At 48.2% G+C, this 18,521-nt stretch overlaps 1 protein-coding gene and 1 pseudogene across 1 annotated transcript in view; both read right to left on the minus strand.

Moving 5' to 3' along the window:
* Nucleotides 1–18,521, minus strand: part of SND1 (staphylococcal nuclease and tudor domain containing 1) — a 422,748-nt gene that overhangs the window by 27,921 nt on the left and 376,306 nt on the right. The gene's annotated exons all lie outside the window — the stretch shown is intronic.
* On the minus strand, nt 8,620–8,810 carry LOC118989250 (uncharacterized; annotated as a pseudogene).

Genomic DNA, 18,521 nt, shown 5'->3' on the forward strand with positions numbered 1-18,521 from the left:
TGCTTAATCCTCCACATGGGTTAGATGTGCTGGTCAGGCCACAGCCACCTGAGTATCTGAGCACAGGGCTGAGAGAGCTGTAAGTTTCCCACCGGTGCTGGAGGGTCTCAGCTCCTTCTAGGAGAACAGGGAAATCTTTAAGGAAAGGCAATTGCTGTGGGGTTAGAGGTGATCTGGGTTATAGACTGGGAGCCAAGGCCTGGCTAAGTCACTTCAGAGTTCTCAGAACTGGGCTATGGCCACAGGGGCCACTCAAAAGCTGTCAGGATGGGACAGGAATGTCCTATGTTGGGGAAAAGGAGACACAGAGCTCCTCTTTCACCATCACCTGGCCTCTAGGCTAAAAGGACACAGACACCAAGACCTGTTGCAGGCCAGAAAAAGGCATCACAGAGAAGAACCTGAACACATAGAAATTTTACAGCTAGGGACTAGGTAATTTACATGCATTATTAAACTAAATACAAGAAACAGCGAACAATTTTAACATACGAATAGCCCATCACTGGGGAATAATGTCAGATCACCCTTATGGCATAGCCGACAGCAGCCCTGCACTCACACGTACCCTTTCTTACCTCCACCCTGCCTTCACTGGCCAAGCAGGAAGCCTGCCACGGGCCTGCAATCCTCACTAAACCATGCACTGCGCATGCTGTGCTTGACTCTGGAGAGGACATCGTTTTCCGTGCACATGAAGGCAATGTAGTAGGCTGCCAGCAGCCCTGCTAATCTACGCCTTGGAACAGGCCACAGAGAGAGTCCCGTCATCATCCTCTCCCCTCACTCTTCTAAGAAGCTACCCTTAGGGCCAGTGAGAGATTTGGGCATTTTGGGGGTACAGAGGCTTAGAACAGGCCTTCCCAAGATGTGCTACTTTGGCATGTGAATTCTTTTGAGATGAAGGCAGTCAAGATCCTGCAGGCTCACAAGAAACTTTTACCACTTCCTTTACAGAATTTAAACTGGGGTCTTACCCATAACAAGAGATGTCACTGGAAATAACTTTTTATGACTGGTCTGTGGGAGAGGGCACAGGTCTAATCACTTTACATCTGCTCTTACTGTTTTGTGAATGACTTTCCTCCCCTCAGAAGGCACCCGGTGTCTTACCTCATCCTTAGCTCAAATGCCACATACACTTCACCCTAACTTTCTGTCTCTGAACCACGTGTGTGGGGTCTGACGCTCTCATGCATGTGGGATTCCCATATATGTATATATATGTTATTACATTTGGTTATTTCTCTTGTTGATACCATCTGTCCCATGCAGATTTAACTGTTAGACCAGCTGAAAGAACCTAGGAGAGTAGAGAAAAGCTTCTTCTTCCCCAACAGGGGACTCTGCTCAGGCCTGATTCACCGTCCTGAACTTCTGCAAACCTACGCCAACACGGCAAGGAAGATGTAACACCCTCTGAGATGATGCAGAGCCCCCTTGACAGTCTGAGTTCCAGCAGTGCCAGTGGCTGAGGGCTGTGTACGCTCACCCTCCTTTCGCACGGGAAAACTGGATTTTTGCTCAGTATGACCCGGAGGGCCAGTAATTTCTCAGGCCACCCACTGGAAGGCCTGGGCACGTACAGCTGAGATAAGACACATTCAGCACACCAGAGGCCAGACTGGCCTGGCTAGTGATGCTGTTCCCTGCCTTCTTCTGTGGGTGGAGACTGGAAATCCTCACTGCTGATTTATTACTGATGACAATTAAGGTATGACACTGCTTACACTGTCAGAGTGAAGCTCTCATACGTCAGAGTCCTCCAGACGCCCTGAGCAGGGCTGGCATCAGTGCCCGGAGGAACGTGGGGAGCAACGGGAGTGGCCGGCACGGGCACTGGCACTGCACTGGCACCGCATTCCCTCTCCTTCCTCTGTTTTACCCACTGCCCATGGCATGGCCTCCCAATGTTCTTTGGTGGCTTAGCAACTAGCCCGTCAAGTTCTCAAAGCCATTGGAGTAAGATCACAGACAAAAGAGGAAGAAATATTCGTGGTAAGAAAGGACATTTTGTAGGATGGGTCAGCAGCTTGGTTGTCGACACAACTCTGCCCATCCTCTCAACAGCAGCCAGGGTCCCATTAATCACAATAATCTCTCTCGTTTCCATTTCAACCTAATGTCCCAAATGCAATTCAGCTTAACAAGGTTCCAGGAGCTAGCGGGTAGCCCCTCAACCCTACTGTTTGTCAAGGCTGATTTTGCCCTGTTCTTGGCAGGCAGTAGCTGTCCTGTGTCTCCAAAATAAGGCCAGGTGGCCTACTTGTCCATCTCTACTTTCCAATTTGGTTGCAATAAGCAGAAATCCATTGACACCTGCCCTCTGCTCCATGAGGGGAGCATTCCCCCAAAGTAGGCATGCTCTGAAATGGAGATAGGAAATGGAGATAGGAAATGAAGATGCCCGGTATCTCTGGCTAAGATTTCCCAGAAGTCATAATTAAGTCCCTTTGACTTTAAGGGAGGCACAGCGAGCCTGACCCTGGCCTAAGCCTGGCTGCCTGTTCAAGGATCTTCTGACAGGGTAGCTTGGCTGCAACCATGGCTGTCAGTGTACCTCCCCTCACCACAGACCTCCTGCCCCCGTGCCCTCTGAAAAAAGCTTCGAGACTCCTGCCCCATCCCACCACTCAGTGTAAATACCATTTGAGCAATCTGATTTCTTTTAACGCTATTCTGAGGTACTCGCAATTGCCCACTGCTCCTGAGCAGCTGCCTGGAGCCAGTGGGCAGGAAAATGCAGAGGAGGGAGGGCAGAAGCCGCAGAAAGAAGGGAAAGACCAGCCACGTTCTCACTCTCCAGCAGGTACTCACAGGGACATCACGGGGAGGACGGGAGGAAAACGAAGGGCTAAGAAGAGATGCTTAGCACCTTCTGTCTCCTCAAAGAGAAAGTATACGAGATGGTGCTTACACCCCTCCATCTCACCAACTTCATTTCCTCCAAGTCCCCTTCGAGGACCTCTGCCCTGGGTCTAGATGATCTGCCTGGCCTGTGAGCTGTCCACCCCCTTCCTGTAGGCCTGCCAGTTCCTGAGGCGAGGATCCTGCACCATGGTTGTAAAAGCCAGATAAGCAATAGCTCCTGCTGTGCCAGACGCAGAGGTGGCAGAGCTCACTCGCACTCAGAGATGCGTCTCTTCGTTCACCAGGAGAGGAATGCTAAGGCATCCCTCACCCCTTCAGGATGTTTTTGCCCAGGAGTGCAGAATGCAAACGTGTGGAAGCTGTGTGTAACAGGCAACCCCATTTCACTTTTTTCTTCCAGGAAGCCTTCCCTGATTCCTGCTCCTAACAAAGAACGCCACATCTTAGTGCTCATGTCCTGTCCTGAATCAGTTTGTTCTCGTGAATCCACTGTCAGTTATGCCCTCCAAATGAGGCTGTTTGCCGGTTTCTTGGATGCCACCCTGCAGTTCCCACAGACTATGCACAAGCAGCAGGATTCTAGGCAGCACCGGAAGGTGCTTGAAGGAGGAAGATCCTGGGCTGCTGGGAGAGGCGGTGCTTGGCACGGCTCTTCTGTTTCTGGGCAGCACGTTCCTGCATTCCTGGTGGCTATCCAGAACTTCCCTAACAAAGACAGCTTCCAAGACCCGATGGACAGCAAACAGTGCAGGTTAGAGTTATAACAGAGTACAGCGTGCCCTGCAAGGGGAGAGCTTTGGTTTAGCCTTGTATCTCTAGGAGGACAGCAGGGCGGAAGGACGACCAGGGATGACCAATGGAGCAAGAAGGCTCTGCAGTTTCCACTTCTACATCTGGAGGAAAAGGCCAATAGTTCCCATTACAGGGAAGAGGGAAGGGAATTAACATTTATTGAGTACCTGCTGTGTGCCACACACTGAATTAGGTTCACAGACTGCATATTGCCTTAGTTAATCCTCACAACCATTTTGTGAAGTGGTTATTTTTAGTCTCATTTTATTGATAAGGAAAGGAGGCTAACAGAGATTAAAGAATTTAAGCAAGGTCATTTGGTAGGTAGAGAAGCCAGAATTTGAACACGGTCTTGCTTACTTGCAGACACTGGCTCTTGACATTGGGTGAATCACCCCCAGATGTCTAAGAGTTCTCTGAAGCTCTGACCCAGGGAGCGGAAGGCCCATAGGAGCTCGGAGTGGGGCACGGAGGCATGCTGAGAGAGGCCAGGAAGTGGACTGGGAGAGATACGTCTTCCTGCTGGCCCAGGCTGCTCTGCTTTTGGACCAAGGGGTGATGTGTCAGTATAAAGGAAGAAAGTCATTAAGAAAGCTGAGATTTCCCTCTGCACAGATTTGCCTGAGCTGGTTTCCCCAATGATCCCATGCTGAGCACTCCAGTTAGCAGTGTTCTGGCCTCATTACCCTCTGGGACTCATTGCATCTATTCTCTGCTGGCTGCTCGGCATGAGCCCAGCCCCAGAACTCGTCACCTCTGTGCCTGCCTGGGACAGCCACCAGCTGCAACCCCTTCTCCTGAGTGTGGTCAGGCTGGGGGCACCTCCTTCCAGTGAGGCCAGATTTCATCACTCCTATTTCATTCTGCCCATGCTGCCCCGGACTCTGCAGAGCAATGCTACAGCAAAACCCCCGGGAGGGGCTCTAATCTCTGACATTCAAACCTCTGAAGCTACAGGGGGTGCATCATTGGCACACTGAGATGACAAGAACCAGGAAAAATGTAGAGTTCCCACGAGGTGGAAGGGTGTGGCCCACAGGCTATAGAGATGGTAGAGAACATGGCCTACCTTCCTTCCTCCCAACTCCCCTTGTGGATCTGCCTTTTTATATTAAAAAATTTTTAAAAATCCTCACCTGAGGATATGTTTATACTGATTTTAGAAAGAGCAAAAGGGGGGGGGCAAAGGGGGAGAGAGAAAAACATTGATGGGTTGCCTCCGTATGTGCCCTGACCAGGGACTGAACCCGCAACCTTTTGGTGTACGGGATGATGCTCCAATCAACCAAGCCACCTTGCCAGGGCAATCTGCCTTTTTAATCCTCTCACCAAAACAAAATCCTTCTGGCTTCCCCAGCTGAAAACTGAGTTTACTGTTGAAAAGCCCAGAGAATTCACCGTGAATTATCAGGATATTGAAAACTCCTAACCATTCTGCAGGCCATAGATCAGGCAGCTATCCATCCTATTAGAATAACTCAACATTGCTGATATTTATCTTATTAAACTAAATAGTTAAGAAAGCCTTTCCCCACATCACAGATACTGTGTGTGTGGTTTTCTGCTCACCTTTCTGACTATATTCATCGGCTCGTTTCCTCTTTTGAAATCGGCCTCAGAATTACAAACTGCTGAGCGACAGCAGAAGTTTTAAATTAAGCATTCACGGGCGGAGGTGAGCTTGGGAAATGATGGTAGGTGTCGAGGCAGGCAGGAAAGATTTAGTGCCTGGTGTGTGTGAGGAAAGCTGAGGTTCATCGATGAGTCTGGATCAAGTCAGGGATGGAGGAACCAGGGGGAGGAGGCGAAGAAAGAAGACCAAGGAGGAGATATTTAAAAGCTCTCTGATCAAAGGGCCAGACATGCTGCATGACAAGATGAAAATTATTGGTGACTTTGAACCATGGCTAATGCCCACCTCCACGCAAGGCATAAATACCTGCCGTGCAGAAAAGTGTACGTGTGAGGCGGGGGCCTCAGGAGAACAGTCAGCCAGATGCTTGTGCCTCTCCCCGCTTCTCTTCAGACACCACTGGGTCCATGACTCTACCTCACCCAGCTCGCTCTGTGTTACGAGGCACCTACCCCAGGTGTAGGACAGCGGAGACAGTATCATCAAGGCTGGTCTTTGAGGTCGCCTGAGGCAGAACTCGCATCCTCTCAACCCCAGTCTGTCTCAGGACACACAACCACCTCTCTATTCCCTGTCCCTAGAGGGCCGTGGAGAAGGCCCTGAGGTCTCTGGTCTATGGAGCACTGAACAAAGATTTGTGTATGTTGCTGCTGTTGCTGCTACAACCGGACCACTTTGTGGGTCTCTCATTCAGCCCCAGAAAGGAGGCCCAGGGGACTGAAGACGACTTACTCACAGGGCCTTAACTGTGACCAGTGGTGCAGGGAAGACTGGTGGTGGCAGGCGCAGCTCTCCGGGGTCCTGCCCCCTGCACCAGTCATTCCCTTCACTTTGATTTACTTCTATTGCAGAGCGGCCCCTGTGTGTGGGCCACACAGCTGTGACTGCTGTAGTCCACAGGCCAGGGTTGGGCTCAGCTTGCTGATGCAGGGCAGCCTGGGGCCAGGAGGCCCAAGCAGGGGGCTGATTCCCACCAGCACATCCCTGGAGGGTAGTACCAGAGAATCCTTCCCACATTTGAAAGGCTCTCTGAGGATCAGCAAAAGAAAGAGCCAGTCCCAAACGCTGGCTTCTCCCTAGTCTCTCGTTCACCTAGGATCTCCATCCTCCGCCTGCTGGTTTTGTATAGCCCCCTCTCCCGACCTCATTTTTCTCAGCTTGCTCTGTTCTACACTGTTGCTCTTGGGCTGACCTCCTCCCCCCACCATCCAGACATCCACTTCTGTCTTTTGATCAATTTTGTGTTCCAGTCTTCTAGCTAGTGGGAGAAAAAATGCTACCTTCCAAAGTGACTGGCCCCTGCAACATTTCTGACCAGAAATGTCACTCAGATCCCTGATGGAAGGGCAGGCAAAGGGGATAGAACTACCTGGCACAACTTGAGGTGGGCAACAGGGCAGAGTTCTTTACTCAAGAGCCTTGGGAAATGAAGGGCTGCAGCGGCTGAGGGTTAGAAAAGGCCTCGAAGGCTCCGGTGCAGGTCTGTGCGGGTGCAGGTCTGTGCTGGGCACACGAGGCCTTCGGGGGAGGAAAGAGAAGCAGCCGCTGACTCCCTGCCAGGCACAGGGTGACGGGGCTTCTCACAGACCCTAATGGTTTACAAACATGGACCCTTTGCCAGAATTTGTTCTTGTCAATTTGAAAGCCTTAAAACCCTCTAATTACCTGTCTAATGAGACATTCTAAAGAGACTCTTCTCCACCAATTGTCTGCAACACACTTATTTAATCTGGTCACACTCTAACCAAAATTGCAAAATTTTAAATTAATTCTTTTTGATTTATGTGCTCTTTCATAGCAACCAATTAAACAATTATGTGTCAATTCTGTCTGCACTAAACCAGCACTGTCCATACAGCCAGATGCTCTAAACTGGAAGTCCCTAAAGGGTCGGGGCTGGCACTGGTCTCTTCACATTGTCCTATTGACCGAAATTCTCTGTCCCATGGGACCCATCACTGTAACACCAAAACCCCAGGGGGACCAATTTTCAAGGCACAAAAGTAGGGTGGGATATAAGAATGACGGTCCAGACAGAGCCCATTGGGCTAAGCTTTGGACGGGAGATGAATTTCGTCTGATTTCTCTTGATGGACGAGCTGTGTTCAGCGAACAGCCCGGCAAGTGGCTGTCACTCTGATGCCGAGCCCTGACAGGCATCGATCAGGCTGCAGCGTGAGCAAGCAGACACACACAGGGCCTTGTCAACATACTCAGCTTGGAAGGTAGGATGGCAACGCCCCCCTCAGAGGCTGCTGCTGGGAACACTGCACGGATAGGGAAAAGGAGACAGTGCAGAGCCTCCTCAAAATACCCTTTCCTGAGTGGGAAGACAAGCTGTGGCAATGAAGGGGAGTCAGACAGGGGAGGCGGGCCAGATCTAACTTTGACAGACGGGCTGCCAGGTTGAAAGCTTGTTCAAGGCACCAAGACAAGCAAGTCGGGGCACCAGGCAAAGACTGGCGTAAATGGTTTAGAATCTGTGAGCCGAGCAGAAAAAAGGGCTCTGGGCAGCTCCAGCCCTCTCCCCCTTCCCAGCAGCTTTTGGAAACCCTGATGCTGCCCCGCAAAGCCAGAGGGAACTACAGAACACCCCATCTGAACTAAAGGTCATCTTGGTCACCCCCCTTCCTTACACTTCTAGGGGATGATCAGCCTCTCTCCAAATGTTCCATAACAGGGAGCTCTCCACCTTGAGTCCATTTCACTGTTAGAAAGCCCCCTCTCAAGTTAAAACCCACCCCCTCATACTTTCTACTGGTCTAAGTTTTGTAGTCTGGAGCAATTTGGAACAAATCTCATCCCTTTTTCTTATTTACGAGTAGGTAACATTGGGAAAGTTGACTCTGAGGGCTGCTTTTGAGGATTCCATGAGAAAAGGTTTGTTTATGAGCAACCAACACAGGGCTTAACAAAAGTGGGTCCATGAACAGTGTTTATTCCCTGTCTCCACCCTCCATGTACCAGCAGTTCATATCATTCATGTTTTCTCTGTCCTCTCCTTCCAGCCTGTGGTTCCCACCACACTAGGACCTGGCTCCCACGTTCTCCACTCCCCGATCCCTTCTGAGGATGCTCTTCCCACTTGCCAAGGCCTCCCTGCAAACACACCTCACTGCTGATCACAATATCCCAGATGTTGCTCAAGCAGAGCAGAATAACTACCTCGTTCTGTCTATACTATTTCTTTACTAATGTAATTTTTATCCGTCACTTCACATGGTTGTTAGTATACAGTTCGCAGTAAACAAACGGGTCATTTTCAAATGAACTGCTGTTAAGCTACATCACCTTCTTGTAATTGTGTAACTGTTTTTTTTTTTGCCACTCCGTGTTCTCTCTCTCTCTCTTTTCCAAAGGAAGAGAAGAATAAACATCAATGGCTATTGGCAGTTGCAAAATACCACGCTCAGGAGAGAGCACCGTGCTTCCTCCTCTTGGGTTCGGATGCTCTACATGGTCAGAGAAATCTCTCTAGTAACGAACTATAGAAATGATCCCTGAAAGGAGTCTTATGTGTGACTTTTTTTTTAACTTAAACACAGGACTTGGCATTCATTACAACTGGTAAATTACACTTCACATCTTAAGTTGCAGCCCATCTTTCTCAAAGATGGGCTTGTAAAATATTCTGAAACTTGATTTTCTGTTTTCAGAGAACAGTCTTGCTCATCTCAAATGTGATAAATGTGCCTTCTGGGCCTCTGCCTAAATGTTAGGAAGGGCAGACAGATCCAGCCGGGGCAGAAACTTAAATCTGTACTGTGGTTCCAAGATGCCCTGGGTGTGAAGATTTGGTGAATGCTGACGGGAAGGAAAACCCTCTCGTGGAAGACTGTGGGAAGCTCTGCAGGCAGAGCACAGGCAGAACCGTCGAAACCCAGACCCCTCCTCTTTCATGTTTACTGGACTGAGGCGTTTAGGTAAGTGAGGCTCCTGCCCTTTACACGGACAGGCATGGATGTGAGGGAAGAGTCTATGTTAAAAATGGAGATAAGGCAGAGAAGAGCTTAGAAACATCTAGGAAATGGTGTTCTTCCTCAGCACAGGAGGGCTGACCTGGCTCTGTCCCCTCCCAAAGCTCCTCCTCTCCACAGCTTTGCCTGTCTTCTTAGAACCATGGTTCTCTCAAATAATCACAGAATATCTCTGGGGAAGGCTGACTGGGTCGCAGGTAGACAGCTGTGGGAATGCAGAGAAGGATCTGGGCAATGGCACATAAACTGCATTTGCAGGCTACATGATAAATGGAAGAGGGATTTGGGCCCAAAGACCAGGGGGAAATAAAGGGCGGAGGACCAAAAAAATCAGCCAGGAACCCGAGGTGGAAGCGAGCTTTCTCCTGACGGCAAGTTCTCTGGGCATCCGAGGGGCTGGTGGGATTTGCTTGAGGCCTGACTGCCCCTGGATTTTTACACGGCAGTAAGTCCTCCCTCCAGATGGTCTGGCAGCAGTGATTCCATTGCTACGGTGCAGTAGCTGAACTGCCCGATTTGGTGAGGGCAAACTCGTAGAGGCTTTCTTTCCTTGGTAGGAGAGCTGTACGGCTGAGTTCTTGGGGGAAAGGGCTAAGGAGAATGATGAGGTGTGGACTCCCATCGTACTTTGCAGGACCCTCTGGGTCACACTGAATCTGTGTGTAAATGACATAAACATGGACTTAGAATCGCCAGGAAACAGTGTTCTTTGCCAAAGTTCTTTGTCTCTGTAGGGGCATTCAAGTAGAATAACCCTCCACATGCAAAAAGAGGAAGGAGAGAAAGAAAAGGGCAAACTGGATAAATATCTTTCTGTTAACTTCTCTCTGACACACATGTACATGCACATGCGCACATCAGCTCCTGGTTCAGCTTATCAATACAGATGGGACCTGAGGCTGTCTGCTGGGGGTACAGGGTGCCCCAGAGGTCAATTCATCCTGATACACAGTGCAGTGATCTCTGGGAAGCCTAACCTACGTGTGTATTAACCCCACTTCCTTGGTGTCAGTCAAGTTTTCATTCAATGAACCTCAGACATCAGCTCAGAACCTCTTTTACATTCATGTCACCTCCAGGGAACTACTATTGCACCATTCTATCCCTTCTTGTAACTTGGGGCTCTCTTGGGACTTTCCTCCCATAAGTCTACTTACAAGTATCACCCCCACTTTACAGATGAGGAAACTGAAGATTAAAAAGTTAAGTGTCTTAGATTTAAGGCCATGCAGCCAGGCACAGGACCAGAATTCAAAAGCAGGTCTCTGATTCCTAAGTCCACACTGCTAAGCATCACACCACGCTCCTCCACTACAGGTCATCAAGACTCAAGGCCCCTCAAGTCTTCTGGTCTCAACAAAGGCTAGAGGTGGTGGGTGGTTATAACCACGGTGGAGTTAAAGGGAAGGAGGACGGAGCTGGTGGGCCCTGTGTCAGGACTGCACCTGAAGAGCAAACTGCTAGTCCTAAGGAACAGGGAAAATTTGGAGGAATAGCAACGTGAGAGGAGGGGCCAGGAAGAATGAGGGCCGGAAGCAAAAAGTACGGGCCTAGTTTCTTTTATGCAGAGTAAAAAGAAAACTTTGTAGGGGACTTGGCAGAGAGACAGATCAATCACTGAGCCCTCTATAGCATTATGAAACTCAGACCTGGATAGAAAGGGGAGAATGAAAAAATCCGGGCATTGAAATGATGCTGGTTTTGTTCCTGTGAGGGTAACCAAAGAGGGGTGAAGAGCAAAGACTGGGGAGGGGCAGACTCTCGGGTAGAGGTTCTGGCCCCACATCTATACCAAGAATGAGTATAGGGCCAAAATATCTGGGGCTGCTTAGGAGGAGCTCTGAGTGGCTTTGTAATCCTGTTAACCTTCCCCAAAGGTCATGCTCTCCAGTACAGAGACAGACAAATACTCAGGTAAGTGGTTGCAAGAAGGAAGTACAAACCAGAGAGTGCATTCTCTGTCTCCCAACCCAAGGTGCATGAAGTGTACTAAGCCAGTGGAGTGGGCCGAAGGTGGCACACGGCAGAATGATTGATGTTTATGTGGGAAAGGAAGATCTCCTAGAGCAGCAGGTTACACACACATTCTGCACTGATTGATGGTGCCCATCTCCTAATTGCTTTCTGCTTTCTCGCCCCCGTGTAAAAACTGGTCCCGGCAGCTCTCTCACAGCCACGCAGTGGGGTGGCCAGGCCAGGCCACCCCTGGAAGCGGTTTTCAGTGGCAACACCTTCTTTCTCTCCCTCCCATTCCAAGGCTGTTAACAAACAGCTTGCGTGTTTCCCCAGTTCATCCCACTCTTTCCAATCAGTGCTAATTGAACCACTTAACTCAAGACAATAACATTTGTCGTTTTAAACCATTAGGAAAACCATCTCAGCTGAGGCGTTACGCATGAGGCCTGCTGGGGGATGGCCGTGCACACTCACATGCAAACATGCCCACAAGGCTCACTCAACATGTAAACACGCACGCAATTAACAGTTTCAGGAGAAATTTTGCAAGTGTCAGCCTGTCTTTCTCAACCAGGTTTCTTCAATTAAAAGAAAAAACCCACAACAATGCCAGTTCTAATTCAGGCCCTGGAAACGGCAGCTGTGGTCGCATCCCCTCCACTCTGAACTTTGGCCTCTTGTGTTTCCCAAGGCCCAGGGAAAAAGGGACATGCAGACCTCAGCGCCACCCACACTTGGCAGCTAGAATCCTTATGGGAGGCGGCAGAAGAAAGGGGAGAAGGAAGAAGTACTCCCCCCAAATGCTCTCAAGGTTCCTTCTCCACTCCTCTGACATAAAGGATGCCTCGAAGCAGCTGCATTAGATAAACGAGAGGGAGGTCCATGGGCATAAATATTTGACAGCCCCAGAAAGACCATCCTTTCCTCTGGCTTCAACACAAGCCCTAAAGGAGCCCCCAGGACTGAGAAGAGGGGGCTCATTCTTGGTGCTGTGCCTTGGTGAGGAACAGTGAGACGAAGCGGAACAGGGAAAAGGGGAAATGATGACAAGTGAGGAAAGGGAAAGCAGACAGTAGGAGGAGGAGGCGGGAGAGTGACCCCAGACTGACTGACACTGTGGGCAGAAGGAAGAAAATGAATTTGTAGAGTGACGTCAAGACAGTGAGTGAAAGTAACTCAGGGCAGGGGACAGGCCCCTGGATTCTAATTCCAACTCTGCTACTACTTTACACCAGTTCAATGTTAAGGTAAGCCCCTGAACTTCTCTGGGTGTCTTCTCATCTCTAGCCACGGGATGGCATTCATTTCTGAGCATCCTTCTAGCTCTCAGACACCCCAAGTCCAATCCTTGGCTCTGTACCCCGAAGGTGCTCCGCTCCTGTGGGGACCAGGGCCACACCTGTTCTGGTTCAGTACCCTGTTGTGTAACCTTTAGGGACTCTGATCAACTACTTTGCCTCTTTTTGAGTTTTGGGGTTGCACCAACAGGGGCTACCTCTCTGCCATGGGGTTTCCTAGACTGGTGCTTTCCCTCTTAAAGTCCCATTGAGTAACATCAATTAACCAATATCATTTGGATAAGCCATGTCAATGAACCAATCGTTGTTGGATCACAGAAGCCAGAAGAGATGCTGTTAGAATAGAGAGAGGGAAATGCTGGTCCAATCTTTAGGAAGTGGAAAAGAAAAGCAAAGACAGTGAATTCCATGAACCACAGGGTAAGAAAGTTAGTCTCTTTTGGACCACATCCCAGAGGCTGTTGAAACATAGTTTAAAAGCTGGCAGAAAGCCCGAAATCATTATGAGATGATACGTGCTCATGGAAAACAAGTCAGACTAACCTAATTTCCTTTGTAGGTGAGGTCCCTAGTCTGTAAGAGGGGGATGCTCTTGTAAACCTGCTTCCCCCAAGGGACTGAACTTTGGGTCAATAACAGAGCACAGAAAGATAGCCACAAACGGAGTTATTTTCTTTTCAACTCCTTTGATTAAATTAATGAGAAAGTCTAGGCTTACTGCTAATCTGTCTTCATCCGTCTTTACCGCATCTTTGACAACAACAAAGGGCAGACCTCAGGCTCAGAGCCTTGCAGGCAAGTACGATGCAGCCGGAATTCAGTAACAATATTCAAATGGTACAGTATTCTCTGTACTTATTTTTAAGGTTTCCTTTTATTTATGGCAAATGGTACATTTCCATTTTTAAAAGTTTCCTTTAAAATAATTAATTTCAGAAAGTAAAATAATTAATTCCAGAGTAAAGAAAAATATTAAGGAAGTAGTAGTATAAAGGGCACTTGGATTTGGCCGCAGCACGTAGATGGCATAAGAATACCCGAAGTCTGGGAGACAGCGCTCCACATTAAACCAGGCTGGACAACAGCAGGGAAGGAACCACTCGGTGGGCCTTCGGCTGCCTGAGCCTAAGGGCACTTAACTAGAGAAAGGCCCATTGTTGCCCACTCAACAGCCATTACCTCCCCTTCCCCCTGCCGGCAGGTCACCATCATATTGCCTCGTGACATTCGTATGTAACTCAGAAAAAGCTGACTGATCTGAGTTACTTTTTGTGCCATGACCTCTCCAGCAATTGAGGGAAACATGGAGACCCCCCTTTTACAGAATAATACCTATTTTTTATTGATATAAATGACACACAATATTAGTTTCAGGTGTAAAACATGATTCAGTATTTGTATATATTGTGTGCTTTTGAGTATATAAATTAAAATATATAAGATAACAAAAGAAACCAATTATACTGAAAGTTATTAAAATATTTTTAAAAACCTACCCAAATCAGGACAATAAATACAGGTGCCTCTACATGCTACATAAGATCTAGCAGTAGGTCTAAAAACTGTAATTTCAAAGCAGTGATAAGAGGAAACAGTATTTTGGATTTCCTACAACTTCTGTGAGGTAATATGACAACATTTGTGATCTTCCTTAGTGATAAAGTCATAGATATACTAGCTTAACTATGATTTGTGGCTTACATTCATATCCAAAGGAGATGCTAAATTTGAGTTAGAGGGTAATAAAAATAAACGTTTTCTGCATCCAAATTCAAGGATCCTATGAATCCCTGTGATCAGCCAATCTCCTTCCTAGTCCCATACAAAGCTTTAGGAGTGTCTTCCAAATCTGCATAATAAGATGTGAGAGGAAGTCAGGTGAGAGGCATGTGGAAAACGATTTTTTATACTGAACAAGAAACTTTAACTTCTCCTTGCCTTTGGAGAGAGCATGCAATGCCTGGAGCTATGGCAACCACTCTGTAGTCAAGATAGACACTTGTGAGTATGCCGAGAGAATGTCAGAACAGAAAAGATGGGAAGAACAAAGGTGTCTAATTCTGACCTTGGGGCCACATTTTAGTTAAACCTGCACTGGAGCTACCCTACTTTGGAACTTAAAAATTTTTTTGGATTTATGTCTTTAGAGAGAGGGGAAAGGTAGGGAGAAAAAAAGAGAGAGAGAAACATGGATGTCAGAAACATAGATTAGTTGCCTCCCATACCGGGGACCAGGCCCATAACCCAGCTGTGTGCCCTGACTGGGAATCAAACTGGTGACTTTGCTTTACAGGACGATGCCCAACTGAGCCACACCAGGCAGGGCAACTTAGGGACTTTTTATGTGAGATGATAAATCTCCTGCTTGGATGTTAATTTGTAGCCTGAAACACCTATCTAGCCTCAAGTGACCCAGGAGCCTTTTCCATAGTTATGTATGTCTTTTTTAACCTCTACAACAAAACTAGGTACCTGGATCCTCTAATATTTCTGAATAACAAAGGTGGCTCTGTGTCCCAAGCCTGTCTCTGCCCCCTTTTTAGCTTCTTGGGCTTCTTAATGCAGAACAGGAGAGCTGTCTGATGAGAAATGACCAGATGGACGTCATAGGCACTGCTGATGACAGGACAGCTCTTAGCCAAGGGTACCTCCCACCCAGGACTTCAGTTTAGAGCTCTATTCAGAAGCAGTGATGGGTGGAGAGAAGGAAGAGGCAGAGTTTGTGAAAAGTTGATTGAGAAAAGAGGGCCCTAGTGATCCAACACAGTTGTAAAGTCCAGAGACAGAAAATCTAGGTTCCTGGTTTTAACTGATTCTGATGTGTCAGGGTTAACACCACTCCAATTCTGATGCATCCCCCCGGCCCTCGGCCCACGTCTGCTGCTAGTTTCCATTCCATCAACATGCAAATTTCTCAACTCACAGGCATAAACCTGATAGAAAGCTTCAAGAAGATACCAGACAGACCCTATAATTACAATCTCTGCTAATCCTGTAATCGGAAGCTAAACCCAGGACACAAGTAGATTTGAAAAATAAAAATTTTAGAAATTCAAATGGCATTAGCAGGGCACAAAGATAAATGTATACAATGACTACATGAGACCCATTGGTACAGAAAGAGAGACATTCCTTCTACTTTACAGGAACTACGTGGAATAAGAAATGACTGAATAGGAACATGTTATTTATGCGCCCGAGGATGAAAGCAAAGCCATTCTGAATCCCTTCTCAAAGGTTCTTTACATTTTAAAGTTTTGGGGGTAAGAGTGAGAAGAGGAATAAAGGTGGGGAAGGGAGGAGAAGGAGAAGACAAGCCTCTTCCTTTATTCTAAACATCCTTTTAATTATCTGCTTTGGGGAAAAAACAGTGAATGATTTCAGTCAGGTGAGAGCAAGGAAGGGAGAATTTTAAAAATAAGCATGTTGCACACGCACAGGGCACGTGCAGAGAACTCCTAGACCGTCCCTTCACGAGCCTGCCTGTCCCGCCTTGTGGATGTGATGAGTACATCTTTCTGAGCCACACACCAGGGCAGCAAAGCTCCGTGACTGTATTCAGCTGAGAGGTGAAGAATCAGCAAGCCACCCAAGTGTGGCAGTGGTCACTGGAGATGGGAGGTGGACCTGGGAAATACGTTTCTTCAGCCAGAGGGAAATATTTCTTTTGGATTTCTTCTTCTCCAAGTATTCAGATGTGATAGCACTGAATCTGGAGGTGAGTCTCCAAGTGAGGCAACGACTCTGTTCCTTTTGGAGAACCGAACGTTCCTTAGGAGAAGCTGAACACTGGCCAGTGCAGGAGACCCCACTCTGCTAGCTTCTGGCCCCAGCCACAGCCTCTCTTAAGTCTGTAGTCCTTCCTAGAGGCTTCCAAAATAAAATGAAGAAAAGAATTTGCCCGCTTACATGGTCCTATTCAATGAATACTCTTTAGAAAGTACTGTAAGGTTTAGTATAGGTATATTATTTATGATAGACTAAATGTGGGCAACTATATATTTTGAACATAGTTTTGCTCAGAGTCGGACATTAATATATTCAAAAATCAATTAGGGCAAATGAGAGACCAAGGAGGTTTTAACCCTGGCAGAGGCAACGCTGGCAGGGGAACCCTGCAGCACTGAGATGAGGACAGGGAGAACTGGTGTCACCTTTGAGAACACGGGCCACATGATGAGACAAAATCCAGTCAACCTCTTGGCTTCTCTCACAAAGAGATGCGGCCTAGCTCTGACTGGTGTGGCTTGGCAGGATTGGGTGTCGTCCTATGGACCAAAAGGAGGCCAGTTAGATTCCCAGTCAGGGCAAAAGCCTGGGTTGTGGGCCAGGTGCCTGGTTTGTTGGGTGCGAGAGGCAACTGATCTATGTTTCTCTCAAGCACTGATGTTCTCTTCCTCTCGTTCTCCCACCCATCCCCCCTCTCTCTCTTAAAAAAGAAAAAGAAAGATGCATCCTTACGTGGCAATGATGTTTAGGGGCCAAAGACTAAGACCCATCTCACTCCTCGCCTGACAGTGCCACTGTCCTCTGGGCTCACATATAAGGCTTTGGAAAATTCTCCAACACCTACTTAAATCTTCTCTTTCCCAGGAAATAATATGTAGTGAGAATGGTTTTGTTCACTTAAGAGAGTCAAAGTTGTGTGTTTAGAAAGCCCCTTCATAACAACATTCTTAAGGAAACAGACTCAAACACAAGCTGGCAGGGAGCCAACCCCTTGAGCCGCACTGAAAATGGCGCTGGGCTGTTGGTGGGGTTGAGGGCCAGAGGTGGTCCCAACCTGCTGCCAGCGTGGGAGCTCCTCCTGGCTTCAATTTGATAAAAGAATTTTATGCTGCAGCTCCCTGAGGTATAGGACCGGAGAGTCACATTCCTGCCCCTCTTCAGACAACAGGAGCAAAAGACAGCTTTCACTGGTTAGGAAACTGAAAAGGCTCAGGTGAACAGAGCCCTGCGGGCTGGAAGAGAGGGACCAGTCCGGCAGGGTACTAAACAGGGGTGACACCCCCTCTCTGAGGTCTCCACTAGAGAGAATGAGAATGTCCCCAATTTGGTGGCTGGCTGGTCTTCTCATATTTCTATCTCTCTTTTTCACTCACTGTCTCACCTGCATACACACGCCTTTTCTGAACAGATCCCAGGGACTGGTATTTGGAGGCAGACTGCCAGAAGCCAGGGCAGGAAGGATGGAGCCTAAGCTGCTTTGTGTGCCTGGGATCCCAAGATGGTCTCTTCCTGGGTAGGGATCCCCAAGGGCTCGGTGCCAGCTCCAAAACACCACCAAGTTGCTGGGCCAGAGAGGCCAGTTGTTGGGGAAGAGGGGCTAAGGGGACAGCCCTTGTCCAGCTCACAGCCTGCTCACTTACACAAAGAACCCTTTCAGAGTTATTGGCTGGCAGGGCTCCTCAGACTTTTTTCCCAGGAGTTATGCACTGCATACAAATCCAGCAGTCTCCTGGCTGTCATACAAACTGGCTCTGTCACCAAGAAAGTGATACAGAATGAGGGCCCCTCTGGCTCAGCTGCCAGTATCCAGGCATCATGGTGGGAGACTCCCATATTCACAGCTGGTAGCCCACCAAAGCTGGAACTTCAGCACCCCTCATCAGGAGCAGAGTGATGTCAGTTTGGTGTCCCTCAGAGAAACCGTTTAAAGTAGACCAACAGGTTCCTGAGAACACACTGCTTAGCATTCCTAGCTGACAGCCAGGAAAAACTGAGAGGAATTCATGGACAGAGGGTGGTGGTCTGGGGTAAGGGAGAATGAAGTTCAAAGTAGTCATGTTATCCTTGTGTAAAAACAAACAGATGTACCTCTCAGTTGTGGCCAAACCCAGAACTGTGTGTGAGAGAGACTATGAATGTGAATAGGCCAACTAACACATTAGGGGATTCTGATTCCACTCTGATACAGTAAGTCACATCTAAAAACATGGAGCAAGCCCTGGTCCATGTGGCTCAGTTGGTGGGAACGATGTCCGGAAGACTGAA

Source organism: Sturnira hondurensis, unplaced genomic scaffold, assembly GCF_014824575.4.
Source record: "Sturnira hondurensis isolate 20B ecotype Veracruz unplaced genomic scaffold, ASM1482457v3 Scaffold0006437, whole genome shotgun sequence".
Taxonomy (NCBI): Eukaryota; Metazoa; Chordata; class Mammalia; order Chiroptera; family Phyllostomidae; genus Sturnira; species Sturnira hondurensis.